We start from the raw sequence: 21,607 nt of genomic DNA, 5'->3' as shown, positions 1-21,607 counted from the left end.
ATTTGCTTCGAAACCCGTACATTGGCGATGCTGATGGCGAACGGTTGCAGTAGCATCATATTGAATCCCAGGGCAGGTCCGCTACGTCGCGTGACGGTAAAAAAAAACGCAGTCCCGTGTCCCATCATCCACCAAACGATGATGGGCCCGGCTTGACCGTTGGCGTGAACGTTGGTGATCCGAACGGGGCGAGCTTTCTTTGTTTTCCGCTTCGAAATCGGGCACCCTATTGGGCATTGGGAAAGCGGAGTGTTGAGCGGAATCGATTGATGGATGAATGGTTTATGCTACGTTGCCATCGATAGGTTTTCCGTTTTTTGTTTGAATCCCGTCTCGGGAACGTATTGCTGCCGGAAATTATCGTGTGGAAAAATCACTTACCTTCGGTTCGTGACTATCCTTTATCGGTGTTCGAGCTGTCAAACCGTTGAGGATCATCATTTTGATTGGAAAGAGTTTATGACTTTTTCGATGTGATCCAAGTGATCTAGCGTTGTGCGGCACGTCGAAGGTATTAAAACGAGCGTGTGTGAGGAACAATCGAACGAACATTGGATGTCCTCTAGGTTCATTTGCGATTTCTTGGTAAATGGTTTACGAGAAACATGCGTCCAACTCAAAGAAGTCCACTAATCTCGACAGAAAACCTGGTAACCAGATGGTTGTGTGTTTTCATTTTTCACGCAGCTAGCAACTCACACACCATCACTATAGTTGTCGCCAGCAGTCAGCATGAACTCACTGCACTAAGCAATCGGTGGATGTTCCATCTGTCAACTCACAATGGCGCTAAGGCAGCCCGTGGAGACAATCGGAAGCTGCGGATCATGAAATGTGTTCAGGCTTGACCGTGATGATGATGGCCACACCGTGTACCATGATGGACCAATGTCCAATGGCAAGTTCTTGCTACTCCGGAAGGCCAGAGAAACGAACATGATGATGAACCCCTCCGCCATTGCTGCTGCTGCTGCTGCTGCTCATTAATTCATTCGGATTGTTGCCGGTTGCTGAAATGTTGCTTCTGGCCCCCCACAGAACCGACCGGTGCGACAGCGCCGAGTGTTTTGTTTTTTTTACATTCCACCCATTTTCCGCCCAATACTCCACGACGACCACCACCACAATGACCGGAGAAGTTTGTTTTGTTTCCGGAACGGAAACCGTGCCGCCGGCAACAGTGCGCCCCCGCACATGTTCCTATGTTCCAATGTGCATATGTAAAGCCAGGGTGCCAGGAGGGGAGGTGCCCTTCTGCGTGGTTGCGAGAGCTAGGTTTCGCGGAAAACGCAAATTGTGATTCCGATGAAAAGCTAATGTCAAAGGGGTGATGTTGGCGGGTGGTGCTGGTGGTTGAGACAGGAAAGGGGAGAGGCGGATGTTTTGTGGGAAAAGTTTTGATGCAACCAACGCATCGCGCGTCACCGTGGGTCAAAGGATTGAACCAACCAGGGTAACGCAACGAACCCGGGCTTACGTGTCCCGGATGATGCCACAAACGGCACAGGAGGCGGTTTCCATTGTTTTCGTACAGGCCCGGGAAGTTTCGGAGGTTTGTTCTCCAATGTTCCTCAATGCCTATGCGAGGCAGAGTTTATGTTTGTTTTTCCACTTTTTTTCTCTTCCGTAAAGGCTTTATTTCGGAGCTGTAGCGGAGGGAGTGGCGAGAGGTTTGATTTTCACCAAAGTTTTCCCGTGTGGGAATTATTGTATAATTTACTGGCGCCTCCATAGGCCGAGGACTATTTATAGGACTCTGTTTACACGATCGAGCAGAGGAGCACAATGTAGGAGCAGAGACCGTTTCCTGTACGAGCCACACGTATGCTTGTGTCGCCCATGGCAGTGCCTTTTGCACGACGATTCCTGGCGGTGGTGGTGGTTTCTGCCTCTTCTACGGCCATGGTTTGATAATGTTTCATGTAAGGTTCCGGTTGAAGTGTTGCACATTTGGTGGCGATGCAGAAGTCGACAGAGAGCTGTTTAGCAACCCGAGGGATTATCATACCACCAGACTTTGCTTAATGTAGAGGAAATGTGTAAATAGAAACGAAATACATTTATCCGGTGTATGCATACGTCTTTAGTGATGTTTTTGGCTTAACAACATTGAATGATCTTTCCTACTTTTAGGCAAATTGTGCGTTCGTTACTAATGAAAATGTTGCTTTGTCTGCGAAAGCAGAACTGATTCCCAGTGTTGTGCAGGTGTATGTCTCATCATGGACACAACTAGATCTGAACAGCATCGGGATTCCTTGTCTGTCAGGTTCTTTAAAGTTCTTGGTGCAAGCAGGGTATTGTCTTTGGACCGAATCGATTTGGGCTACTACGATTCTTAAAATATTCTCATTATTCGTCTCCAATGGCTCATTGACTTATCAGGCACTACAATTGACCAGTGGTTTGGTCTGCTACAAAAGATGAATCTGCTGGATGAATTCATTTTTATCCGGGCCTACTAAAACTAGCTGATGGAATAAATTTGTTTCTCCGGCTTAATGTAAACCCGGTTAGTTGCTGGTACTATAGCGCGTATATCTTTTGATTTATCATTTTTGTTGCTAACGTTCAACCCCCCAGTAGGCGAAGCTCTCGACGACATTGAACTTTTGGTCATCTGTTAGTAACATGCTAGTATGTGCACACATTTTTTTGTTGTTGTAACCTGACGAATTAGTTGATGGATTGTATTCCCTATTTGTCATTACCATCAAACGCTCGTCATCAAAATTAAAGGACACATAAAAGTAAACGCTTGTTTTGTAATGAACACATCTTGAGTGTGTTTGAACCTCAGGCAAACAGCAAGATTCCGGCTTCTAATTAGTTGCGTACCTCTTGCTGAAGCCATCTCGTTTGCTGTTGTGGCAAAAACAGCAATCAAGAGGTATATTCCATATTCGCATGCGCTAAATATCCGCATTCAACGCAGAATCGCGACGATAGAAAGAGCGAACTTTGCGAACGCATCGTTGCATGAAAACATTCTACAAAACCAATTAATCGTTAATTGCAGATGAGCTAGATTCGTTTCGGACAGTAGCTCCGGCAATCAGTACGAGCTGTCCGTCCGTCCGTCCGCTTGGTTGGACCCATGTGCTATGGCCGCGTGTGCATGAGTGTGTGTGTGTGTGTGTGCGCGCGCGTCTAGCAAACAGCTGTGGTTATTAGATAGTGTACCATCCGCTGCGGCTCACGCGGCCGCTTGACATAACATCAAACAAGCGGGCTCCAACACACTGCGCCGCATGTCGAACGTTAGTGAAGGTTTGTTATACAAGCAAAGTCCCCCTTAACCCTCGTGTCCTCCGATCGGTGATCAGCCTGTTGGAAGATGGAAGAGGAGTGGTTGAGGCTACCAGGTGACCGTACAAGTTCAAGGTCTATCCACACGGTGCCCCGCGTCTAAGGCTAAGCTGCGTTCCGAGGTTACGAGTTGCTTAAGACAGAAAGTCGACGCAACACCACCACCGACTGTGGCCGGTGCTCATCGTCCGCGGTCAAGCGAAAGGAGAAGTGCTTAACTTATCATCGCAAGACCACACACCACCTGTTTGCTATTCCGTCGTCATTGTGTTTGGTGCCGGAGACGGACACGCAGACAGCGACGTCTCGCGATGCGCTCTCGGGCGTGGACGATGGACGCGGGTGCGGCGAATGCGAATGTTGCTTCTCCTGCTGGTCCGTCGCTCTGTATGACGTTAGCACATCGGAGAAGGGGTACGAGGAGGCGTTGGCGTTTGATCTCCGCCAAGTGGTATCATATTTATGGCGCCGGTTCGGTGCAACTCTTTTGTTGGCCCAAAAGTGACATCCCAATTGAAAGGTTTTGCGCCACGGGCCGAACCGCAACGGTGAGCGTGGATGTCAAACAAACGACGGTGAGTCAAAATCAACCAACACCTTTTCGAATTACTCGTTGGTGGGGATCGGTTTCATACCGTGGTGGTGGTAGTAGTAGTTAGTAGTGGTAGTAGTAGTAGTAGCAGTAGTTGGCCGTCTCTCTGTAAAGGGTTTGGTTAGATGTTTGTGCGCGAGACCATATTGTTGATACATCGCGCTCACGGGCTCGGTGTTTGTTTAACCGACGACCACCGACCATTGTTGGGCGAGCGCCAAAAAGTGCTTTTCGAGATGTGCGAATGGATTCTCTTCTAATATCGAACGATCACTTCCAATTGACGTCAATCATTGGGTCAATTAATATAAATATCTCAAATGTGTATTAAATGTAAGAAAATAAAGTTTAATTACGAAAGGAAATAAACGCAAATGTTACCAAATCGCACCCGATAAGATACAGTGGCAGGCAAATTAGTGGCCAAAAGGTGAGATTACTCATCTCGCGCGCGCACGAGGGAATTAGGAGCCAACAATGCGATGGATAGCTATGATAGAGTGCCCGGTGACCGACAGCAACAGCAGCCAGATTGTGGCCGTACGTGTCCTTCACCTCGTGCGCTACTGGTACGCCAATTTATCGTTCCATTTGAGATTAGCGGCCGGCGACTGACTTGCCGAGCGCGTGGTGACAGGCGCCGTTTCGTCATAAACACCACCGCTGTGCTTAGTCGTCCCCGTCGCCTTTGGGACACCAACGACCACACGAAAGTGTGTCATTGCATTATCCTTTTCACCCAATCGTATCGACTTGCTGCCAAACCAGGGTAGGTTGGGGATGGGTGGTGTAGATTAGACACCACGAGCTGCGGCCTCCTAGTGCTGGCCATACGTACCCGAGGGAAAATAGTATCATAAGCGAAGGTCCGGACCACGGTGCGACGGTGCGGATGGTTGTCCTCCGGGAGGTGACTCGATTGATCGGCGGCAGCGGCGACGACGACGACGACTGCTTTGTTTTGTTGTTGCCTTTGACATCAGGCGCGCGCACACCAACACACACATACACACGCGTCCGCACACGCCAATACGGAGACGTGGACCGATGGTAAACATCGCACTTTTCGTGTTTGTCACTTGCGCGGGGGGAGCGGGGATTGGCAGGGTGTGTATGCTCCAAGTACACCCCACACGGCCGGCGTGAAGAAGAGGAAGAAGCGAGTAACACATTTTGCCACTTTTTTGGTCCAAAAAGGGTGCCGCCGCCGTCGTCGCTGCCGTCGGAAGCGTGCGTGCAAAGAGAGACGCGCGTGTGCGTGTCATCGCCGTTGTTTGGAGTGCGTGCGCGGACCGCTTTTTTGTGGTAGTGGTGCAGCAGTGGCAGTCCGCCACACATACGGGACTGGTTTTTTTTCTACCGTGTCGACCGCCCCTGCCTCATCCATCGTCGTCGTCGTCGTCGTCGTCGTCGTCGTCGTCGTCATCGCCAGCGAACGGCGTTTTTAGCTGGTTTCGGTCGCGCGACCGCCAGAACGAAGTCACCGCTTACGGATTGAGGAACGGGTTTCGGTCCGTCGTCGTTGCGCCGTGCGATCATCATTTCTGCCAAATTTCCTTCGCTCGCTCTTCTGCTGCTCCACGCCGCGAACACTGTAGCCGCGCGCACAGCGAGGAAGATTTCGCGTGTTTGTTTAAGGTGAATGAGACCAGAGTGAGTGCGCGTGGTGTGCCTATCGCCGCATCTGCCGCCGTAGACCGATCCGATCCGGCGGATGGTGTTGTGCATCTCAGGCCCCATATCTACCTTGCGGCCTTGCGGTTGGTCTCATCAGCAGCTTTGCCGAAGAACACAAAAATCTCGGTAGCCCGTTCGTTCGTTCGTTGTTGATCATCGCTAAGCAACGCAATACACACGGCGACGAGACGCGCCTCTAGAGCAGCAGCAGATACCACCACGGGTCCCGAATCCTAGTGCGCGAGGTGTTGTGCTGCTGAAAGAAGAACGAAAAACGCAGCAACGCGGTTTTAGTTAGTTGCGCGAGCTAGAGGTTAGAACGGATAGAGAAGTGCAATCGCCCCCTCGAGCAGGTGGAGGAGGAGGAGGAGCAGGTGGTGCAGATTGTCAATTACCGTGTGTTGTGTGTCTGCTGTGCGCCGTGTTCGTGTGTGATCAGCGGTTTTCGTCGATTTGCGACCGTATCCGTGGCCGTGTGTTGGCCACCGAAGCGCACTGAAGGAAGCAAGCGAGCAAAAAAGGGTTACCTTCTACCCGCGTGTGTGCAAATCATACAATTGAACCACCACTTAGCGAGGAGCTACCGCATTATTGGTGTGTGCATTGCGCCCGGTGTGTGGGGCCCACGTTTATACGTTCGGAAATCAAGGTGTGTGACGCATCGAAGCGCCGCCGCAGTGTCTCTCTCGCTCTCTCACTCGGGGTTTGTGGTTTCAGTGCTCCGATCTCCGCTTTATCCGGTCGATCATCCGCGTGTGAGTCTGTGTGTGGATCTTCCTTTTGTACCCAGCGTCGTCGTCGCCGTCGTCATCTGTTGCCGAGTGTCCACACCCGGTGATCAGATCACCATCCACTGGCCGGCCGCCACTGGTGACCCTGGCGGTATTGCCGCGAACGGTTTCAGTGTGTCGCGAAGAGATCGCGAAGAATAGTTTGCTTTGCTTCTTTTCCCCCCCCCCTTGTTCTGAGTTCGAAAGGCTGATCGTGCTCACCTGACAGCAGGTGTCAAAGCGAATGACAGACGCGTGAGCAGCCAGCAGCAGCAGGCGAACAGTGAGATCCTTCATCTCGCATTCTCACGTTTCTCGAAGCCTCTCTGTGATCCTTGATCGTCACTGCCGTCGTCGTCATCGTCCAGCTTTATGCGTAAGTTCTTTATCCATTATCATTTCCTTCTTTTTCATTTTCAATTTCGTTTTTGTGTTTTCTGCTTTTTTCTATTATTTATCTCTATTTTGTGTATTTGTGTTTTTCTTTCCCTGCTATCCCTCTACCTTCATTATTTTTTTAAAAAAAGGTGCCTTAATCAACTTTCCCGCTAACGAGATTTTAAATATTTTCCATCATTTTCACGTCCTTCAAACCGTGGTGTGCTTGTGCGGTTGTGTGTAGAGTACATTGTACAGTTCCAGTTCTTTTAAATGCCGCGCAGTGCCCACTGTACATAAATTGTAAAATTATTAATCAACTTTTCCACCCCCCACCCAAACTGCCACACCCTCATTGCTACGTCGGTGGCAGATGCGGCTGCTGCTGCTGGCAACATGCAACAATCCAATTGGTTGTGATTTTAGTTTCCATCACGATGCGGATGCGCTCCGGTGTCCAGTGTTGTACCGGGATTTTTCCGTTTTTTTTTGTGCTACTTCCATGCTACTCGTTCATCACTGTATCACTGCCGCTTATGCGCTATACTCTGTCTTATCTCGCCGTTTTGTGTGTACCTTTCTGTTCCTATAGTCGTTCCTTTCATTAGTAACTTCTTTCTAACGCTGCTGCGGTGCTCCTGTAGTCCAGGTGCTGTGTGGGGGGGAGTTTGTTTTGCACTTGCCACGACGACTATTGTTCTCCGCTTCAGCTACTCCTCCTCCTCCTTCACCTGCTCTGCCATGCAATTCGCTTCATATTTCATAAAAATCGCCTTCTCCGCTGCCGCTGCCGCCACCACTTGCCGGTTAGAACTTATGGGCGCTGGATTTGTCTTTCGGTCTGCTGCTTGGTTCGTTCGTCCGTTCATTGGTTTTTTGTGTGTGTGTGCTCTGGTGTGTGTTCATTTAACTTTTACCTGTGTGTTCCCGCACACAAGCGTTGTTTGGTTGAGAACAAGTGTGCCAAGAAGCAGAAGAAGCAGAAGGAGAAGTGAGCAGCATCACACAGTCCCACGGCAATCTCATCCCAATGCTCAAGATGATCCTTTTTTATGCTGGGTTCGGCTTCGCGAGTTCCTCGGTCTCGGTCTCGGTCTCGGGCCCGTTCGATTCCGTTTTCCGTCCCATTCCTGTTGGTGGCGAGGCATAAAGGCATTACCTGCTCGTTCAGAACTTTTTAAAACATTCTGTGTCCGTGTGTTTGTGTGTGTTTCTTCTGCAATAGTCATAATTCTACCTTTGCCGGATTGCCGGCATCATGATTCGTGGAAAGCAATAGTAGGAACACTCTCTGGAACACAGAACCATTCACATGCCGCCTTTTTTTGTTCCCATTTTTGTGCCAAGTTACTGCCGAGAGAGGACACTTCATACGCCCTACTGTCTTCCTCCTTCCCTTTTCCCCCTTTTGTGGTGGTGTTTGCACGGGTTAATAAAGCTGGAAGATGAAACGCCAACCAGCCAGCCCGCGAGAAGGCAATAAAAAATTGAATGCAGAGAGAGGGAGAGAGAGAAAGAGAGAGAGAGAGAGAGAGAGAGAGAGAAAAAGAGAAAGAGAAGGGGAGCGAGAGAGAAAGAAGGCAAATATCCTTGTACCAACGTAGAATGGGATTTAAAACAGAAAGAAAAAGGAAAAAAAAACATCTTATTACTTTGGTGTAAGAACGGAATGGATTCCCCCCACAACCCCACCCACCACGACTTTTCGCAAATGATCGTGCACCAGCGCGAGTTGTTCCATCAGCAACAGCAGGCCGAGTGGGCGCGGGGGGCTGGTGGGTGGTGGCACTATTTTTCTAGCTTAGCGAATATTGAATTTTCCATTTCATTTCATCGCGTGCAGTAGCGAACCGCTGAACCGCCCACCAATCCCTCTTCTTCCCTAAACCACCCTCTACCCCCTCCCCCCCCGGTGCTGACTGCTTCATTTCGATGCAATTTTCCGAACCCCCGAAGTCAACTGCAGGCAGGCAGGCAGGCAGGCAGCAATATGGAAGGAACCATTTCCTCGCGGAAGTGGCGGAAATGCACACACACACACACACCGTGGACGGGGAAACACAGAGCAAACACACCGCGCCCAGTGCATGTTCATTTATCTCTGTCCACCCACTTCTTTGGACAATTGTTGCAATCTGCGTTGCGTCCCCTGCCCCTCGGCCCCATTCTTGGGGCAATTAATTACTGTCCAACCGAACAGGAACAGGAGATAGCGGCACCCGGGCGAGCCGTGGCGTGGCGAGGGAGAGGAACTTTGAAAAGAAAGCTTCTCGGGCCACAGGTGGCCACGGGCCCTGGCCGTGGCTAGAGGAGAGAAAGGGTGGGGAAATGGGAAACGTAAGGATGTGTCAACTGAAGGGGTTGATGATTGCTTCCAATGGCCATTAGCTCGCGCATCCAAGTGGCCACGGGACGAAAGAATTTTGTTCCGATTCCTTCACTCCAAGCCCGACTGCAGCCAGACTGCTAGCAACAGATGCAATTCGAAGGGTGGCAAGGAGAGGTTAGTGGCTGTAACTTATTAAAAAATGAAACCCAAACTTACCAGCCCAAAGGAAAGAACAAGAAGGTCCAGGGAAGAAGGGTGTGCTCCTCAGTATATATAGCGTGATCGGGAAACGTTTTCACGCTCTCTGTTGGATGTAGAGTGGGATGAGTGGGGAATGAGAGGTGGAGAAGGAGGTACTTTCCCTTTTTTCCCATTTGTTGCATGTCACGCTCAGTGAAGAACTTCCTCCAGAAGAACGCCATCGTCGCGCCATCGTTCGGTTGGGGTGTGGTGAGGGAGTCTGGTTAAACTATTTGAACTTCCCTCCCTTCCCATGAGGCTGGTGCGTGAGTATGTGTGATAATTGACACATGTTGCGTTCCTGGAACTCCGGGTGGACAATCCCCCCCCCCCCCCAGCCGGTCAGCCAGTCCCTCCGAGTAATGCGCATTGAGTAATGGTGGACGGAATGGCGGCGGCGAAAAAAGAACTTTGGGCCGGAGGGGAAGCGATTGTTTTGTGGTTTGTGGCTGGGGCTCCTCTCCCTCGCCTCGCCTTGGGGAAGGCGGTTCATATTTAATGCAGGTCAATTTGTCCCCTTTTCCCCACCAGGAACTCCTTCCCTCAAGTTCGGTCACCAGCAGCAGCAGCACGATGCATGACCTTTCGCCACCAAATCCAATTAGTGTTTCTCCGTGACTATTGTCACGAGGGGTATGCGCACACACGCACGTCCCTCTGTGTGCGTGTATGTGTGTGTATGTGGCCACACTTTGGTGAATTAGTAATCGAGCGGACAGAACAAATCGATGGCGGCGCATACACGTCCAGTCGCTGTTCAGTTACTATAAAGACTTCACAATTGGTTTGTTCCAGAAAATCTTCGAGGAGCGAAATTTCAAATCCAAGACTTTTTATTGCTGTTTTCGATGTTAAAAAAATAAGTTGCATATTAAACACTGATGAGGGATGAATGAAATAACAGATTAAAATTTGGATTTATATTTTTTTTCTATCAGCGAACAGAAGGGAACCAAATCGTTCCGATCTTGAAAATAACTGTTCGTTAACCTTATCTAAATGGGTTATGAAATTATAAAACGCGGTTTGGCGGATGCTGTTTATAAATTTTTGGTACGTTTTTGAAGCACTGTCTTCCCGTATGTCTTTCCAAACCACTAAATCCCATCGCTTAAAGCTCACGAACTGAAGAATACTGCTTTCCTTCAGGGCTCTAATGTTCTGATTTTTTATCCAACAAATAATCTTCTTTCTTTACTAGAGAAATGTATTATTTCACGTGTATGTTAACTTTTTGACATTTTTTGAAATCAAAAACGAGAACAGAGGTTCTTCTTAAATGGCTGGCTGGAATGCTCGGCCCTAAGCTCTACGCCACGTTACAATGTGGCTTTTGCTTGAGTTTGAGTGCGTGCACCTTGGTTTGCATACGCTAAAAGCATCACACACAAGCACGGACAGATGGACAGAGGGTACGAACCCTTGTCCCTTTTTTGGTGTGACGTGACGCTATCAGCTGCTGCTGCTGCTCCAACTGTGTTTGCATATCGGCTATCGGCAGTCGGTTCACACCACGATAAGGATCGGCGCATGCTCGCATCACGCATTCGAATACGATCTCATCCGCCGCGACCATTTGGCGTCACCTCCGGCACCGTTTAGGGCGCGCGCACGCGAGACAGAAAAAGAATTATCGATGATTAAGGTAAATATTTAGACAGTGCGCCCTATCCCCACAAATTGTGCGGTATATTTATACTGCAGCAGGGCACATATTGAAGTCAATGCGCGAAGCGGATGTCGCAAGACTCCTACCCGCCGAAGACTTCGCGACGAGTCCATTGTCCATGGGCTATCAATTATTTGGCAAGAAGTGTTGTGTCAAGGGGAAGACCGAGGGGGAGAATAAAGAAAGTAGCAATCCTTTTCCTGCCACACTGGCTGGCACCCTATACTCTGGTATATGGAAAGTAAGTTCCCTCTCCCCCCCTGGGCCGGAATGTAAATCGACCACGACCGCGATGGGGTTGTGTGCATGTGTGCGAGAGGATATCCTTGAGGTGCTTCAGGGAGAGGCCGGTGTTTACGTATCAACTATCCGGGAAGGGAATCGGGAGGGTGAAAGCAAGCTGCAGACCACCGCCATAGTGTGTGATGGTGAGCCTTGGCGTTTATGCCTTTATTACGTCTTCTCCGCCCTGGGGGTGTGGACGTCGTTGGTTCCGTCATAAATCAAACCGCCATCGCGCCTTTTTAGAACACCCGCTACCAGAGGAGTTAGATGAGGAGAAGAAGAAGGAGGAGGTGCAATGTTTATGCTGCGATGATTTCCAACACCAAACACCACCAGTGCGCCGTGCTTCGTTGTTGGTTGTGCGCTTTGGATAAACAATGGAGTTAAATACCCCCGGGTATGGCCGATAAATCTCCGGTTGTTCCTGGTTACCCGCAGGACTGTGTGTGTGTGTGTGTGTGTGTAGCAGTAATGTTGGTGGCTGGATCGCCGAGGTCCCGAGGCCACCTAGAGACACAATGTCTAACCGTTCAGCGATCAGCGATCTTCACTTTTATATCCCCTTTTTCTAATTGACGCAATCGATTCGATTTAATTTCAGCAAAAAACAACCAACAGCTCTGGTTGTCCGTGTGCCTGTGTGTGTGTTTAGTGGCCAGTTGTTTGTCCCCTGCTTGATGTGGAGCAATTTATGAGCTCCTCCATTCCCTCTATCGCGGTCGGAATGGTGCCCCAAACGGAAGCTACATAAAAATCGATTTACCTTCTTCCGCAAAGGGATTTGGGCGTTGGGCACACGAACCAACGAACACTCTTTTCCCACTGTCGCACCTTAAATCACACACACACACACACACTTCATGTTGGTGTGTCGATATCGTTGTCAGAATGTGTCGCTACTTTCGCGACGGAATTAGGTTACGGGGAATTGGGCTCCCTGCCGGAGTCGTCGTCCCTAAGACGCGCGCAAACACGGATCGATGGCGGAATGACGCTTGATCGTTGTCTTCGTCCGGGGAGGTGAGTTTTTCGAGGAATCCCGCGCACCGAAACACCATCGCATTCCACCGGGCACCAGGCACCGGGCACCAGGCACCGGGCACCGGGCAGTGATTTATGGTCAGGTTTCGGTCTTCGATGCGCAACAACATTACTGGCGACATCGACACACACACACACACAGAATGTGACTTCGGCAGTAAAGACAGGCACGCCGTGTTTTTGGGGGAATTTATGCTTTATTTCAGACGATTGGCGCCTTTCTCCGTCAGCTTTTGCCTCCCTTCCCACCCCAAAGGCCGGAGGGTGTAATGAAATCATCTTCGCAGGACAGGCGCCAGTGATCATACCTTTCGCACCTTTCGCTCCGAAGGAATGCGAATTCGGCATACTTTTAACCTCAGCAACGGAGTTGCAGTTGCGATCCCTCGCGAGGAACGAACGAGAGGTTTGTGGGTTGTGGGGGTTGGGATCGAATGGCCATGTGCCGTTATCGGGGTTATCGCACCCCGTATGGCAATGTTGACCGTAGGCTCTCTCTCTCTGTGGGATTGCATTGCATCGAGGTGACATCGCGCGTTCGATGACTCCAACACTGGTACTTAACGCAATGGGCGGTGTGCCTTCTGTTGTTGCTGATCGATGCGCTTTTGGGTAGCCATTACGCTTAACTTCGTGGAGTGCGTGTTGCGGGAAAAATAGCCAACGTGGAGGCATTGAAACCGTTTGGGTATGGTATTGGTAAAGCCTTATAGTTGACGATGCGGAGAAATAGTATTCAGTGTTAGATTATCCCACGATGTTCATTTGAAGGGATCATAAATGAAGGACCGATTTCCATTAGTTTTGTTGGAAAGTAATATAAAGAGCATTTTGCTTTAGTGTATGGAAAACGATTTCTTCCATGCTTCCTCATCTCTATTTGCTTGAAGTGTTGTTCTAATCAAATAATTCCAATAAAAGTATTTGCTGAGGTGGAATATTCACACATTTAGTTACACAAAACAGGTTTTCGTGCTGGAAGATGGGAAATGGAATTGAAATTTAAATTAGGGAGGATTGCAAGTTATCAAACAAGGAAGTCATATCGGAAGTTTGTGATGTGAAATGAAGAAGCAGTTTTCTGTGATACAGTGGTGTTGTACGCATTAACAATTGATATTTACGATTCAAACTTGTCAGACGGAGCACAACTCAAGCCAAAAGGTGAATCTTTTACATTTTTTTATCCTAATGAACTCCTTGGTTTTGTATCAATATTGACATCAAAGAGGAATTTCCGTCAACGCAATGCTGTTCTGATCTGGGATTGAAAGTGTCTCCACTTCGTCATTGCGCGTTGCTGCAAGCATCGCCTGATGGATTCAATTGATCTATTCAAGCGGTCGGTGTCACAAATATGTCAATTGGAAGGTGCTACATACTCCCTTGTCTTTCTTCAACAGTTCAGAGATAGTGCTTGCTAATTGCCATATTTTACGATCGATTAATCCATCGACTGGCTGTACAGCAGTTCGATTAATATTACGATAGCTTTTTTACAATTGGCTATTGGCTATACAATTGATTGTGTGATTGCGTCAACAAAAGGCAACAACCGTTTGATCGATCAATCTGCTCTTCTTTTTCAATCATGAAAAATTCAAATAATTTAACAGATGCATTGAAAAGTTGCGCCAGAGCTATTGCACAGATTTTTTGGAAGAATTATACTGAACACGACAAATGTGAGCGAGATTCGTCGGAAGTACATCGTGCCAGTAGTTCCACAGGTTGAGGCCCCTTCGTGGTCGCGCTACAAGATTGTCTAGACGTTCTTGACTGGATGGAACCGTCGATCCATGGGGTCGACTTTTCGCGTACGCCAGTGGATTCTCCGAGACTGCACCGGAATGATGATGATGATGATGTCCAATGTCTCGCCCACACACACCGACGCGAGCGAGGCGGCCCTAAAAGTTGGTGGTGGTAATGTAAGCAATTTTCCAACTTTCCATCGCAGCAATGGGTCCGCTCCGGTGCTCCGAACTGACTATTTATAAATTTTGGGGCCAGTGACGTGGGTTTTGTGCAACACGCGTTGCACCCTCCAACAACCCACCGTTGCAACTGCAGTCCAGCACAGAGACATAGAACGAGAGAAAGAGAATGAAAGAGAAAGAATGAGAGAAAGAGAGAGAGAGAGAGAGTGAGAGAGAGAGAGAGAGACAGTGAGATAGAGAAAAAACGAGAGTAATTAGCCGTGGCCACACGGGGCGAAAACTCTAGCGCAAACGAAAAAATTAATGCCAAAACTTTTGCGCTTCGATATGTTTACATGGCCGGGTTGAGGAAATTAAAATCGTTTTTTTGAAGAAAAGGATTGAATACACTAGCAATGATCACTCACTGTCGATGTAAACCACAAAAAGAACATATTGTGAGCCCTACCGTTTGCAAAAAGCTTTTACGCTAGGTTTTACGCTCCACGGACCAATAATCGTTTGACAGCATGTAAACGGCAAGCGTAAACGTTTTGGCATTAATTTTTTCGTTTGCGCTAGAGTTTTCGCCCCGTGTGGCCACGGCTATTGAAAACATTTTGGCAAGCGTTTGCTGGTGTGACGGCTACGACGATGACTTCGGGCGACTCATTTGATGGTTTACTATGTATGTATGTAAGCGTTCAGTAGGGGGGTAGGAAGGATGAAAATAAAGACGATTAAATTATCTATCAACTCACACTGGATGGGAGAAGGAGGCGGTGGAACCATTTAAGGTGGAACTACAACATCAAGAAGACAACTGATTCATTTAAAAAAGGCCCAACAACACCAACAACTACAAGAGAAGATCAACTATTGGTTTGTTAGGTATTTCTTAGTCGCATAGCTCCATAGATTTTGGCCATAAAGTCATCAAATGGGACTCTAAAGATGGGCATGAGATTAATGAACTCAAATGCACCGTTGAAGGGGAGAGAAAAAACGATTATTTGATTATTTTGAAGTGGAAAGCAATACATTTGTGGATTAGTACATTACTCGATTGGTTCTAACATAACTTTTTTTCTAGTGCGTCTGTTTGGAATATAATAAAAACAGAAGCAAACGATGTGCAAATTTTAGAATTAGGTTTTCTATGAAAAATCTGCCAAATCGATAATTTCGTGCAGGGGTTGTTAAACTTTTTTGTACACTTTTTGTCCGCACTGTATATTCAAGGTTGTGCGTCTCTTACATCACACACTTCTTGTGATCCTCTGGTGCATCCCCAAAGACAATACTGCACACATTTGTTGTAAAATTTTCCAAGAAAACTCCCTTTTTTTCCTTGGTTTCATTTCAAAATGTGTGGCTTCTGCTCTCTTTGGTTTGACTGCTGCTGCTGTCTGCCGCTGCGTTGCTGGAGTGCATCATTGGATGCTCCCACCCGGGTTTTGTTTGTTTTCCCGCCTTTCTCCGCTATATTTAGATGCCGATGCCGATGCAGAGCGCCCTGACACATATGCATATGCACGGTTGACATGTGTGTGGGGTGTGTGGCACACGAGTTCTGATGAGCCTTCGCTGCTGCGACGAACGAAACGACGGTTTTGGTTCCAAGATGCGCAAGCAACAGCAGCAGCATCCGTTGTCGCGTGTAGGTGTTAACGATTCGTGAAATTGTGCGTAGGTTGTCGCGGAAATGGAGGAAAATGCAGTACTCTCCCCGCCACTTCTTCCTAGCTTTCGCTGTCTGCTGTTGCCGTCTATGCAGTTTGTTCGTCCAAATTCGTCCTCTCCTTGGTGTGGTCTCTAGATGGAGATCGATGTCATCGATTTAAGGCGAGATGAAACCACCAAATGGCCAACACAATTTGAGGCAAAACCGAACGGAATATCACGTTCATACCGCGCCGGGACTGTTCTCCTGTTGCGAGGTGATAAATACCACCCTCATTACCGATGGAAAATGCTTCCCCCCCGGGGCGAATGGGTGGGATGGATGACTGTATTAGAAAGAATGGCAGTCGGATGATGGGTGAAAATGAGAACTTAGTCCCCCCCGCTGTGGGGTGTGGCATGATACTGATGCCCCCTCCAGCGTGAATCGAATTGTGCCCGGTGGGGATGGTGGGCCCGTTATAATTGAAAATTAATTCAAATTCATCGTCGTCGACGTGGTCGTTGTAATGAATTCGATTACTGGTGTGACTGAGCGGCGGGAACTACACAACGATCCGTACCCCTGTAATGTGCGGTAGCTCCCAAGTGACTCGCATTGACAGTAGCGAACATTTTAGAACATTTTTCAATGCCCTCAGGGGGGGGCAAGGAGATATCGATGGACCGGCGGTACTGGTTGCGTTGATGTGATTTATTTGGCCAAAAAGGCTCTGCGCAGTTTCGCTTAACAACGTTTGTGTCGTTTTTGTCGTTTTGCAGTCGGTCCTCAAAATTACCATGATAATTCTCGAAATAATTTGCCGAAAATCCCAACTTTTCGTGAAGGGAAAAATAGCACGATACGAGGGTTGGTGAAGGTGTCACAACGCGCGGGTTGTCGATCTATATGTGTGTGTTCGCAACGCAACTTCTTACGACCATGTTTGGCCCGCGGTTGATTAATGACTTCACCGATGAAAGAGTTTACTCATCATTCATGCACGTGCGTATGTGTGTGTGTGTGTGCGTGTACGTTCTTCCATCCCTACTCTCTCGGAGGGTTTCAAATGAATGAAAAACTTGGACCCCCCACCGTGTGGCGAAGGAGAGGCTTTGCTCAAAAGCGAAAAAGGTAATTGATAACACTTGCCGCTCGAGCGTGGTTTTGTGCCGCTACCGTAATATGTTTTACACGGTTCCTAATACCACTAGCTCTCTGGCCCCCTTTCTGAGGATTACTTCTCTAGATAAGACGGCTCCTGCGGGGTGCGATTAGTCGAAAGTTTGTTTTTAGCAAAATGAAAGCTGAAACCTTAGCTATAATCAACACCTGTTCCGCGCGGAAATGCCTGTCGCATCGTGATGGATTCAAGTTCTGGTATGATTATGTCCCTTAGGAGTACACTTGCTTCAAGGTCTGGAAATGGTAATGATGTGTGTGTGTGTGCGGTTGTGCGGGTAGGAAATGCTTTATGTGTTTGCGGAGAGTGCGATGTGTTGTAATGAATTGGCGCAATCGAACGATTTTTTCTTAATTTACAAATGAAAGTACGATAAAACATGAAGGTAAAGATAGGATAATGGATTGGTTAATATCGGCTGAGGAGAGTCTTTTAAACGGGCTAAACGATGCAATGAAATGAAAGATTTTTATGGTTGGATTGTGTTTTCTAATTATTTTGGAATATGTTGAGTTCACCTTTTCTATGCCTGTTTTCGGGAAAATGTCTTTCCATTTCTTTTTCCATCTTTTCTATTTGAATGTTTTCTTTGAGTTTTCGATTCAGTTTTTAATTATCAGCTTAGCTTTTCTATTTCTTTCCAATTCCATTCAATTACATTACATTCTCTTATGTTTATATTATGTTTGTCCGTTATTAATCTAACTGGCACTATTTCGAGCACTTTTTTTTTTCATCTCCTTCTGTGAAAAGGAGTTTTTGTTGTTCGTTTTTTCTCCGCATTCATCGAACTGTCACACACTGCAGCATTCAGAAGAATTTGTGTCGCTTGTGAAAGTGAAGGGAATTCGGAGAAAAGAAATGATTTACTGTTTTGCACGACCTCCCCCTTCCGGTTGGGGGGATGGTACCGCCGTTTGAAACGGAGAAGACCGACCACCCACCCGTCGGTTGTTTCCCCTCGGCAGGCGCAACCTCACAGCCAGAAACACACACCCCGTGACATATCTGTTTCATGTTCCTTATTTTTAGGGGCAACTTGTTGCGCTGCAACCGACGACGACGACGACGACAGTTGTTCCTTTGCCTCGCGAAACTCCTCGTCTCCTTCCTCATTCCCTTCCTTCCCTCTCCTTGCACGGATCGTTGGTTGTGGTCGGTGCGGATGGGCGGATTGCTGTTGCTATTCTTGCTGCGGAAGACTATTTTTTGCGCCGACGGGCGGGCGACGGGTGCGTGTGTCGTGTCTATTCCCGATGGCCACCGATGCCCGCCTGTCCGCCTGCCAGCCGGTCGTCGGCTCGGCTGCGGGTTTGTCTAGCGCCTGTCAGATGGTTTTCGGACGGATAATGGTTCGGAGATAATAACAATCATAAATTTGTTGTAGTACGTAACGCCGCACGCTTGCTCGACGGCGGCGGCCGCCAATCGTGTGGTGCAGCAGCAGACCTGAGACGACCACAACGCGGGTGACGGTGACGATATAGGCGTCGTTATTTTTACGCCCGAACATAAAAATGCCTGTGAGCACATTGCCGCGCCGCCCGCGCGCATATCGTTGTACCCGTGGTGGTGATTTCATCTGTTTCATTCTTATTTCGGGAGTTTGGATGGGTGGGTGGATGGGTGGGTGGGTAGCGTACTGTTGGGGGTAGCCTGTGCTGTGCAGCGTGTGGGTCCTGGGTCTGTGTGTGGCTTTGCAAATCCGCTCCGTTGCTTGTTGAATGATTGGATTGTTTAGATAAGCGCGAGTAAATGCATCTATTTCGGTGTCTATGTTGTTGTGTATGGTGTGTGTGTGTGTGTGTGTGTGCAATTTTCTGTGTTTTTTGTCTTTTTTTTCTCTTTCTGTGCTTATCCTTATCCTTTCCTTTTTGGCGTTGGATTAAATTAGAAGAGTGCGGAATGTGAAAGACGGCGGCGCTCTCGCTTTTGTTTTTTTGGGGGATAGACGTGTAGATGATTTGCATTTGAGTTTTATTGTCCAATTCATTTGATTTATTTCAATTTGCTCGGTGCCTCGGAGCGTTCGTTTTACAGCCTTTTACTCTAGCTCTGGTGTACATTGCATGGGGTTTGTTTGGGAGGGATGTGACTTTTTGATTTCTTTCTCTGCGGTTCTAGCTTTTCTCACGTGTGTTCTGTTGTGCATTGCTACATTATTTGTACGTTAATGTTTCATAATCCTCATGAGTGTTAAGGAAATCTTTTCTTTTAAGGTTTCTTAATCTTTTTCTAAAGTTTTCGTTGATTACATGTTTTGTAGCGGTCTGTATTTGCTAAATGTTTCGTACAACTATCAGAATAAGTATAATAGAAAATGAAAAAAAATGTAGAAAAGTAATACTCTTAAAGCTTACATGCTATCGCTTCTATTTAAGATCAAATTTTCCTGTCATATGCATAGTTAGCGCAAATGAATCCGTTTGGAACTGTTAGCGGATATCGTTCTCAACTGTCAAACTGTCATCTGTCTTGTATTGCATTTGTTTTCGATTTCACCTTGCATTTCTCGTTACATGCACCTTATTGATATTCATTCTACTCCTGTTCTCTACTTTGTTTTGATTTCTTCCTCTTTTGCTTTGTGTTTGTTCTTGTTTCATCTCGCCTTCTCTTTCTCTTCCTTCTTACCTCTTGTATCTGTTACGGTATTGTAGCTGCTACTTCTGATCTTTGCACTAGCCGCATATTTGCAATGTCCTTCGACATAGCAAGTTGCCCTCGATTACTCTTCCGAGCCGTTCTTTCCTTGTGCTCTCTTGCTCTTTGCTCTCTCTTCATACTTATCTCCTTTTCGAAGACTCTTTTCTTCGCGCTGGTTGACCTTCTATCTGTTTATCACATTCTCCATGGCACTTCACTTCGACACCAACATACAGACACACAAACATACACAGACACACATACACGCACACATACAAATACAAATACTTATTTTGCTTCTGTGATGTCACGTTTTGGGCACTTTTCTCGACTTAATCCTAAAGTCTGCAAAAACTCACTTTCTTTACGTTTGTCTGTTCTCACTATCTCTCTCTCTCTCTCTCTCTCTCTCTCTCTCTCTTTGTCTGTCTGTCTCTCTATTCCTCTATTCCTCTGTCTCGCTCTTCCTCGCTCTCTTTTTCTCTGTCTCTCTTCTCTTCATCCGTCCGGCATGTCTTTCATGCTGACATACCGACGATGCTGAACCGATCCTGAAATGCCCTTAAACCGTTCTCGTTTCTCTGTCTCTTCTTCTATTTTGTCCAGTTGTTGTCCCTTCGGACCCCCCACCCCGGTGTGTGTGTGTGTGTGCGTGTGGTGCACACTCAGAGCCAACGCACGGGTTTCGTCGTGCCTCCTGCCTGCCAGCTCAGCATACGTTTGCGAAAGGGAATGCTGGGTGGAGGAGCTGGTGTGTGGATACGAGTTGATACCGTCACCTCCGTCATCATCATCATTACCACCACTACCCGGCATTGGCCCCAACCGGCGGCTAGCGAACCCCTTCGAAAAGCGCATAAGAGGCGCAGAGACTGAAGAGAAGAGTGGTGCACGACGAACAGACGAACCATGCAGCAAAAGGGAGAAAGAACATGTAGAATGCATTTGAAATGAAAGTAGTACGTGTGTATGTGTGTGCGGAACTCGAATGCGTTCCGATCGAGAACAACTGCTAGATCGTGCAGCTCGCTACATGAAGAACGAACGAAGCATAGCGGTGCCCCCTGGCAAGAGGACTGGCAAATGGAGAGCAAAAGTGAATTCAGCCTCATGATGATGATGATGATGATGCTGATGATCGCCGTGTGCGTGCTGCAGGACACCCTTTTGGATCGTTTGCGTCAAATTACCTTCCGGTCCTGCTAAAGTGCGCGCCCCACACGATTCCTTGACGTTTGGTCCTCCCCCCTCCCTCTGCTCCCTTTCGTTTGTCCCCCGTTTCCCCTCGCCAGCAACATTCTCGAACCCCTTCATGTCCATTTTGTCACAAAATTTGCGAATCTCACTCCCCGACAAAAATAAGCATGTTCTTTCGTGTTCGATCGACGTCAGTCGTCGTGTTTTTGGTTGCCAACCGATCATGCTGCAAAGGGGGAAAGTGATGCTGCCGTCAGTCGCTGTCTGTCCCCCAAAAACCAAACCGATCTCCTCCAGCACTTGATGGTATTCCCTAAGTTCCCGGTCCCTGATCGTTGTGTGCGTGTCGGAATTGTGATCGGTGGTATCTCTCGCCGCTGCTCCATTCCTCACTCCAGTTGCTCCAACAACGGAGATTCCAAAAGCCGAAAGAGGAGGGTCCTTCACAATTGGTTTTTGTTTTTCGCCGAATGATCGTCAGTGATCCATGCATTAGTTACTACTGAGCGCGCCATCAGGAAGGCGTCGTTGACGTTGCAGATTCTGGCGTTAGTTTCAAACTAGACTCGTTAATTCGGACTAGACTTGTGCTATTGTTGTCAGTGTCAGTCAATATTTTGGTTGTGCTTTTTTAATCCTCCAAATGGTATCTCTTTCTCTCTTTCTCTTCTGCACCTTCTCCCTTGACCGTGTACGTGTGTGTTTGTGA

At 47.9% G+C, this 21,607-nt stretch overlaps 1 protein-coding gene and 1 long non-coding RNA gene across 10 annotated transcripts in view; one reads left to right on the top strand and one right to left on the bottom strand.

Annotated features, from left to right (window-relative positions):
* Nucleotides 1-1,621: 1,621 nt before the first annotated feature.
* On the bottom strand, nucleotides 1,622-6,085 carry LOC125949189 (uncharacterized). 2 transcript variants are annotated; one of them, XR_007468651.1, is made up of 3 exons: nucleotides 5,974-6,085; nucleotides 4,740-5,834; nucleotides 1,622-2,020 (listed from the first exon to the last, which is right to left on the bottom strand). It is a non-coding gene; the product is annotated as an uncharacterized LOC125949189 (long non-coding RNA). The 2 variants fall into 2 exon arrangements; XR_007468652.1 differs by having other exon boundaries at nucleotides 4,740-5,831; nucleotides 5,974-6,079.
* Nucleotides 3,358-21,607, top strand: part of LOC125949124 (polypyrimidine tract-binding protein 2) — a 229,430-nt gene continuing 211,180 nt past the window's right edge. For 2 of the 8 annotated variants that reach the window (XM_049675868.1, XM_049675861.1), the window contains exon 1: nucleotides 5,406-5,539. The gene's annotated coding sequence lies outside the window, so the exon portion shown is untranslated. The other 6 variants (XM_049675866.1, XM_049675865.1, XM_049675862.1 and 3 more) reach the window with 6 other exon arrangements.

The sequence above is a fragment of the Anopheles darlingi genome, chromosome 2, assembly GCF_943734745.1.
Source record: "Anopheles darlingi chromosome 2, idAnoDarlMG_H_01, whole genome shotgun sequence".
In the NCBI taxonomy this organism is placed as follows: domain Eukaryota; kingdom Metazoa; phylum Arthropoda; class Insecta; order Diptera; family Culicidae; genus Anopheles; species Anopheles darlingi.
This window is presented reverse-complemented; position numbering and strand designations above follow the sequence as displayed.